We start from the raw sequence: 10,000 nt of genomic DNA, 5'->3' as shown, positions 1-10,000 counted from the left end.
TATATATATAGTGACGTCACTCTCGGGGTATATATATATATAGTGACGTCACTCTCGGGGTATATATATATATATATAGTGACGTCACTCTCGGGGTATATATATATATATATAGTGACGTCACTCTCGGGATATATCTATATATAGTGACGTCGCTCTCGGGATATATATATATATATTGTGACGTCACTCTCGGGGTATATATATATATATATATATATATATATATATATATATATATATATATATATATATAGTGACGTCACTCTCGGGATATATATATATATATATACATATAGTGACGTCACTCTCGGGATATATATATATATATAGTGACGTCACTCTCGGGGTATATATATATATATAGTGACGTCACTCTCGGGGTATATATATATATATAGTGATGTCACTCTCGGGGTATATATATATATATAGTGACGTCACTCTCGGGGTATATATATATAGTGACGTCACTCTCGGGGTATATATATATATATATATATATATATATATATATATATATATATATATATAGTGACGTCACTCTAGGGGTATATATATATATATATATATCTATATATAGTGACGTCACTCTCGGGGTATATATATATAGTGACGTCACTCTCGGGATATATATATATAGTGACGTCACTCTCGGGGTATATCTATATATATATATAGTGACGTCACTCTCGGGGTATATATATATATATATATAGTGACGTCACTCTCGGGGTATATATATATATAGTGACGTCACTCTCGGGGTATATATATATATATATATATATATATAGTGACGTCACTCTCGGGGTATATATATATATAGTGACGTCACTCTCGGGGTATATATATAAATAGTGACGTCACTCTCGGGGTATATATATATATATAGTGACGTCACTCTCGGGGTATATATATATATATAGTGACGTCACTCTCGGGGTATATATATATTTATATATATATATAGTGACGTCACTCTCGGGGTATATATATATATATATATATATATATATATATATAGTGACGTCACTCTCGGGGTATATATATATATAGTGACGTCACTCTCGGGGTATATATATATATAGTGACGTCACTCTCGGGATATATATATATATATATAGTGACATCACTCTCGGGATATATATATATAGTGACGTCACTCTCGGGATATATATATATAGTGACGTCACTCTCGGGGTATATATATATATATATATATATAGTGACGTCACTCTCGGGATATATATATATATATATATATATATATATAGTGACGTCACTCTCGGGATATATATATATATATAGTGACGTCACTCTCGGGGTATATATATATATATAGTGACGTCACTCTCGGGATATATATGTAGTGACGTCACTCTCGGGGTATATATATATATATATATATATATATATAGTGACGTCACTCTCGGGGTATATATATATATATAGTGAAGTCACTCTCGGGATATATATATAGTGACGTCACTCTCGGGGTATATATATATATATATAGTGACGTCACTCTCGGGATATATATATATATAGTGACGTCACTCTCGGGATATATATATATATAGTGACGTCACTCTCGGGATATATATATATATATATATATAGTGACGTCACTCTCGGGATATATATATATATAGTGACGTCACTCTCGGGATATATATATATAGTGACGTCACTCTCGGGGTATATATATATATATATATATATATATATAGTGACGTCACTCTCGGGATATATATATATATATATATATATATAGTGACGTCACTCTCGGGATATATATATATATATAGTGACGTCACTCTCGGGATATATATATAGTGACGTCACTCTCGGGATATATATATATATATATATAGTGACGTCACTCTCGGGGTATATATATATATATAGTGATGTCACTCTCGGGATATATATATATAGTGACGTCACTCTCGGGATATATATATATATATATATATAGTGACGTCACTCTCGGGGTATATATATATATATATATATATAGTGATGTCACTCTCGGGGTATATATATATAGTGACATCACTCTCGGGGTATATATATATATATAGTGACGTCACTCTCGGGATATATATATAGTGACGTCACTCTCGGGGTATATATATATATATATATATATATATATATATATATATATATATATATAGTGACGTCACTCTCGGGGTATATATATATATATAGTGATGTCACTCTCGGGGTATATATATATAGTGATGTCACTCTCGGGATATATATATATAGTGACGTCACTCTCGGGGTATATATATATATATATATATATATATATATAGTGACGTCACTCTCGGGATATATATATAGTGACGTCACTCTCGGGGTATATATATATATATATATATATATATATATAGTGACGTCACTCTCGGGGTATATATATATATATAGTGATGTCACTCTCGGAATATATATATATAGTGACGTCACTCTCGGGATATATATATATATATATATATATATAGTGACGTCACTCTCGGGGTATATATATATATATAGTGACGTCACTCTCGGGATATATATTTAGTAACGTCACTCTCGGGGTGTATATATATATATATATATATATGTATATATATAGTGACGTCACTCTCGGGATATATATATATATATATAGTGACGTCACTCTCGGGATATATATATAGTAACGTCACTCTCGGGGTGTATATATATATATATATATATATATATATATAGTGACGTCACTCTCGGGATATATATATATAGTGACGTCACTCTCGGGGTGTATATACATATATATAGTGACGTCACTCTCGGGGTGTATATATATATATATATATATATATAGTGACGTCACTCTCGGGATGTATATATATATATATACATAGTGACGTCACTCTCGGGATATATATATAGTGACCTCACTCTCGGGGTATATATATATATAGTGACGTCACTCTCGGGGTATATATATATATATATATATATATATATATATATAGTGACGTCACTCTCGGGGTTATATATATATATAGTGACGTCACTCTCGGGGTATATATATATAGATATATATATATAGTGACGTCACTCTCGGGGTATATATATATATATATATATATAGTGACGTCACTCTCGCGATATATATATAGTAACGTCACTCTCGGGGTGTATATATATATATATATATATATATATATATATATAGTGACGTCACTCTCGGGATATATATATAGTGACGTCACTCTCGGGGTGTATATATATATATATATATATATATATATATAGTGACGTCACTCTCGGGGTATATATATATATATATATATATATATAGTGACGTCACTCTCGGGATATATATATAGTGACGTCACTCTCGGGGTATATATATATATATATATATATATATATATATATATAGTGACGTCACTCTCGGGGTATATATATATATATAGTGATGTCACTCTCGGGATATATATATATAGTGACGTCACTCTCGGGATATATATATATATATATATATATATATAGTGACGTCACTCTCGGGGTATATATATATATATAGTGATGTCACTCTCGGGATATATATATATAGTGACGTCACTCTCGGGATATATATATATATATATATATATAGTGACGTCACTCTCGGGATATATATATAGTGACGTCACTCTCGGGGTATATATATATATATATATATATATATATAGTGACGTCACTCTCGGGGTATATATATATATATAGTGATGTCACTCTCGGGATATATATAGTGACGTCACTCTCGGGATATATATATATATATATATATATAGTGACGTCACTCTCGGGGTATATATATATATATAGTAACGTCACTCTCGGGATATATATTTAGTAACGTCACTCTCGGGGTGTATATATATATATAGTGACGTCACTCTCGGGGTATATATATATATATAGTGACGTCACTCTCGGGATATATATATAGTGACGTCACTCTCGGGGTATATATATATATATATATATATATATATAGTGACGTCACTCTCGGGGTATATATATATATATATAGTGATGTCACTCTCGGGGTATATATATATAGTGATGTCACTCTCGGGATATATATATATAGTGACGTCACTCTCGGGATATATATATATATATATAGTGACGTCTCTTTCGGGGTATATATATATATATATATATATATATATAGTGACGTCACTCTCGGGATGTATATATATATATATATACATAGTGACGATACTCTCGGGATATATATATAGTGACCTCACTCTCGGGGTATATATATATATAGTGACGTCACTCTCGGGGTATATATATATATATATATAGTGACGTCACTCTCGGGGTATATATATATATAGTGACGTCACTCTCGGGGTATATATATATAGATATATATATATAGTGACGTCACTCTCGGGGTATATATATATATATATAGTGACATCACTCTCGGGGTATATATATATATAGTGACGTCACTCTCGGGGTGTGTATATATATATATATATATATATAGTGACGTCACTCTCGGGGTGTGTATATATATATATATATATATATAGTGACGTCACTCTCGGGGTATATATATATATATATAGTGACGTCACTCTCGGGGTATATATATATATATATATATAGTGACGTCCCTCTCGGGGTATATATATATATATATATATATAGTGACGTCACTCTCGGGGTATATATATATATAGTGACGTCACTCTCGGGATATATATATAGTGACGTCACTCTCGGGGTGTATATATATATATATATATATATATATATAGTGACGTCACTCTCGGGGTATATATATATATATATATATATATAGTGACGTCACTCTCGGGATATATATATAGTGACGTCACTCTCGGGGTATATATATATATATATATATATATATATATATAGTGACGTCACTCTCGGGGTATATATATATATATAGTGATGTCACTCTCGGGATATATATATATAGTGACGTCACTCTCGGGATATATATATATATATATATATAGTGACGTCACTCTCGGGGTATATATATATATATAGTGATGTCACTCTCGGGATATATATATATAGTGACGTCACTCTCGGGATATATATATATATATATATATATATATATAGTGACGTCTCTCTCGGGGTATATATATATATATATAGTGACGTCACTCTCGGGATATATATATAGTGACGTCACTCTCGGGGTATATATATATATATATATATATATATATAATGACGTCACTCTCGGGGTATATATATATATATAGTGATGTCACTCTCGGGATATATATATATAGTGACGTCACTCTCGGGATATATATATATATATATATATATAGTGACGTCACTCCCGGGGTATATATATATATATAGTAACGTCACTCTCGGGATATATATATATAGTGACGTCACTCTCGGGATATATATATATATATATATATAGTGACGTCACTCTCGGGATATATATATATATATATATATAGTGACGTCACTCTCGGGGTATATATATATATATATAGTGATGTCACTCTCGGGATATATATATATAGTGACGTCACTCTCGGGATATATATATATATATATATATATATAGTGACGTCACTCTCGGGGTATATATATATATATAGTGACGTCACTCTTGGGGTATATATATATATATATAGTGACGTCACTCTCGGGGTATATATATATATATAGTGACGTCACTCTCGGGGTATATATATACATGTATGTAGTGACGTCACTCTCGGTGTATATATATATATATATATATATATAGTGACGTCACTCTCGGGGTATATATATATATATATATATATATAGTGACGTCACTCTCGGGGTATATAGATACATATATGTAGTGACGTCACTCTCGGTGTATATATATATATATATATATATATAGTGACGTCACTCTCGTGATATATATATATATAGTGACGTCACTCTCGGGATACATATATAGTGACGTTACTCTCGGGGTATATATATATATATATATATAGTGACGTCACTCTCGGGGTATATATATATATATATATATATATAGTGACGTCACTCTCGGGATATATATATATATATAGTGATGTCACTCTCGGGATATATATATAGTAACGTCACTCTCGGGATATATATATATATATAGTGACGTCACTCTCGGGGTATATATATATATATATATATATATATATATATATAGTGATGTCACTCTCGGGGTATATATATATATAGTAACGTCACTCTCGGGGTATATATATAGTGACGTCACTCTCGGGGTATATATATATATATAGTAACGTCACTCTCGGGGTATATATATAGTGACGTCACTCTCGGGGTATATATATATATAGTAACGTCACTCTCGGGTATATATATATAGTAACGTCACTCTCGGGGTATATATATAGTGACGTCACTCTCGGGGGGTATATATATATATAGTGACGTCACTCTCGGGGTATATATATATATATATATAGTGACGTCACTCTCGGGGTATATATATATATATATATATATAGTGACGTCACTCTCGGAGTATATATATATATATATATATATATAGTGACGTCACTCTCGGTGTGTATATATATATATATATAGTGACGTCACTCTCGGGGTATATATATATATATATATATAGTGACGTCACTCTCGGAGTATATATATATATAGTGATGTCAATCTCGGGGTATATATATATATATATATATAGTGACGTCACTCTCGGGATATATATATATATATATAGTGACGTCACTCTCGGGATATATATATATATATATATATAGTGACGTCACTCTCGGTGTATTATATATATATATATATATATATATATATATATAGTGACGTCACTCTCGGTGTATATATATATATATATATATATATATATATATATATATAGTGACGTCACTCTCGGGGTATATATATATATATATATATATATATATATATATATATATATAGTGACGTCACTCTCGGGATATATATATAGTGACGTCACTCTCGGGGTATATATATATATATATATATATATAGTGACGTCACTCTCGGGGTATATATATATATATAGTGATGTCACTCTCGGGATATGTATATATAGTGACGTCACTCTCGGGATATATATATATATATATATAGTGATGTCACTCTCGGGGTATATATATATATATACATATATATATATATATATATAGTGACCTCACTCTCGGGGTATATATATATAGTGACGTCACTCTCGGGATATATATATATATATAGTGATGTCACTCTCGGGATATATATATATAGTGACGTCACTCTCGGGATATATATATATATATATATAGTGATGTCACTCTCGGGGTATATATATATATATATATATATATATATATAGTGAAGTCACTCTCGGGGTGTATATATATATATATATATAGCGACCTCACTCTCGGGGTATATATATATATAGTGACGTCACTCTCGGGGTATATATATATATATAGTGACGTCACTCTCGGGGTATATATATATATATATATATAGTGACGTCACTCTCGGGGTATATATATATATGTAGTGACGTCACTCTCAGGATATATATATAGTGACGTCACTCTCGGGATATATATATATATATATATATATATAGTGACGTCACTCTCGGGGTATATATATATATAGTGATGTCACTCTCGGGGTATATATATATATATATAGTGACGTCACTCTCGGGATATATATATATATATATATAGTGACGTCACTCTCGGGGTATATATATATATATATATATACTGATGTCACTCTCGGGGTATATATATATAGTGACGTCACTCTCGGGGGGTATATATATATATATATAGTGACATCACTCTCGGGGTATATATATATATATATAGTGACATCACTCTCGGGATATATATATATATATATATATATAGTGACGTCACTCTCGGGGTATATATATATATATAGTGACGTCACTCTCGGGGTATATATATATATATATAGTGACGTCACTCTCGGGGTATATATATATAGTAACGTCACTCTCGGGGTATATATATAGTGACGTCACTCTCGGGGTATATATATATATATATATATATATATATAGTGACGTCACTCTCGGGGTATATATATATATAGTGACGTCACTCTCGGGGTATATATATATATATAGTGACGTCACTCTCGGGATATATATATATAGTGACGTCGCTCTCGGGATATATATATATATATTGTGACGTCACTCTCGGGGTATATATATATATATATATATATATATATATATATATATATAGTGACGTCACTCTCGGGATATATATATATATATATATATATATAGTGACGTCACTCTCGGGATATATATATATATATAGTGACGTCACTCTCGGGGTATCTATATATATATAGTGACGTCACTCTAGGGGTATATATATATATATATCTATATATAGTGACGTCACTCTCGGGGTATATATATATATAGTGACGTCACTCTCGGGGTATATATATATATAGTGACGTCACTCTCGGGGTATATATATATATATATAGTGACGTCACTCTCGGGGTATATATATATATATATAGTGACGTCACTCTCGGGGTATATATATATATAGTGACGTCACTCTCGGGGTATATATATATATATATATATAGTGACGTCACTCTCTCGATATATATATAGTGACGTCACTCTCGGGGTATATATATAAATAGTGACGTCACTCTCGGGGTATATATATATATATATATAGTGACGTCACTCTCGGGATATATATATATATATATATATAGTGACGTCACTCTCGGGGTATATATATATATATATATAGTGACGTCACTCTCGGGGTATATATATATATATATATAGTGACGTCACTCTCGGGGTATATATATATATAGTGACGTCACTCTCGGGATATATATATATATATAGTGACGTCACTCTCGGGATATATATATATAGTGACGTCACTCTCGGGATATATATATATAGTGACGTCACTCTCGGGGTATATATATATATAGTGACGTCACTCTCGGGATATATATATATATATAGTGACGTCACTCTCGGGATATATATATATAGTGACGTCACTCTCGGGGTATATATATATATATATATAGTGACGTCACTCTCGGGATATATATATATATATAGTGACGTCACTCTCGGGATATATATATAGTGACGTCACTCTCGGGGTATATATATATATAGTGACGTCACTCTCGGGATATATATATAGTGACGTCACTCTCGGGGTATATATATATATATAGTGACGTCACTCTCGGGATATATATATATATATATAGTGACGTCACTCTCGGGATATATATATATAGTGACGTCACTCTCGGGATATATATATATAGTGACGTCACTCTCGGGGTATATATATATATATATATATATATATATATAGTGACGTCACTCTCGGGATATATATATATATAGTGACGTCACTCTCGGGATATATATATAGTGACGTCACTCTCGGGGTATATATATATATATATATATATATAGTGACGCCACTCTCGGGGTATATATATATATATAGTGATGTCACTCTCGGGATATATATATATAGTGACGTCACTCTCGGGATATATATATATATATATATATATATAGTGACGTCACTCTCGGGGTATATATATATATATATAGTGATGTCACTCTCGGGGTATATATATATAGTGACGTCACTCTCGGGGTATATATATATATATAGTGACGTCACTCTCGGGATATATATATAGTGACGTCACTCTCGGGGTATATATATATATATATATATATATAGTGACGTCACTCTCGGGGTATATATATATATATAGTGATGTCACTCTCGGGATATATATATATAGTGACGTCACTCTCGGGATATATATATATATATATATATATTGACGTCACTCTCGGGTATATATATATATATATAGTGATGTCACTCTCGGGATA

The sequence above is a fragment of the Phyllobates terribilis genome, unplaced genomic scaffold, assembly GCF_046119375.1.
Source record: "Phyllobates terribilis strain yellow unplaced genomic scaffold, ASM4611937v1 Scaffold_13__5_contigs__length_258822181, whole genome shotgun sequence".
Classification (NCBI taxonomy): domain Eukaryota; kingdom Metazoa; phylum Chordata; class Amphibia; order Anura; family Dendrobatidae; genus Phyllobates; species Phyllobates terribilis.
The sequence above is the reverse complement of the archived record's forward strand: the minus strand, read 5'-3'. Positions refer to the sequence as shown.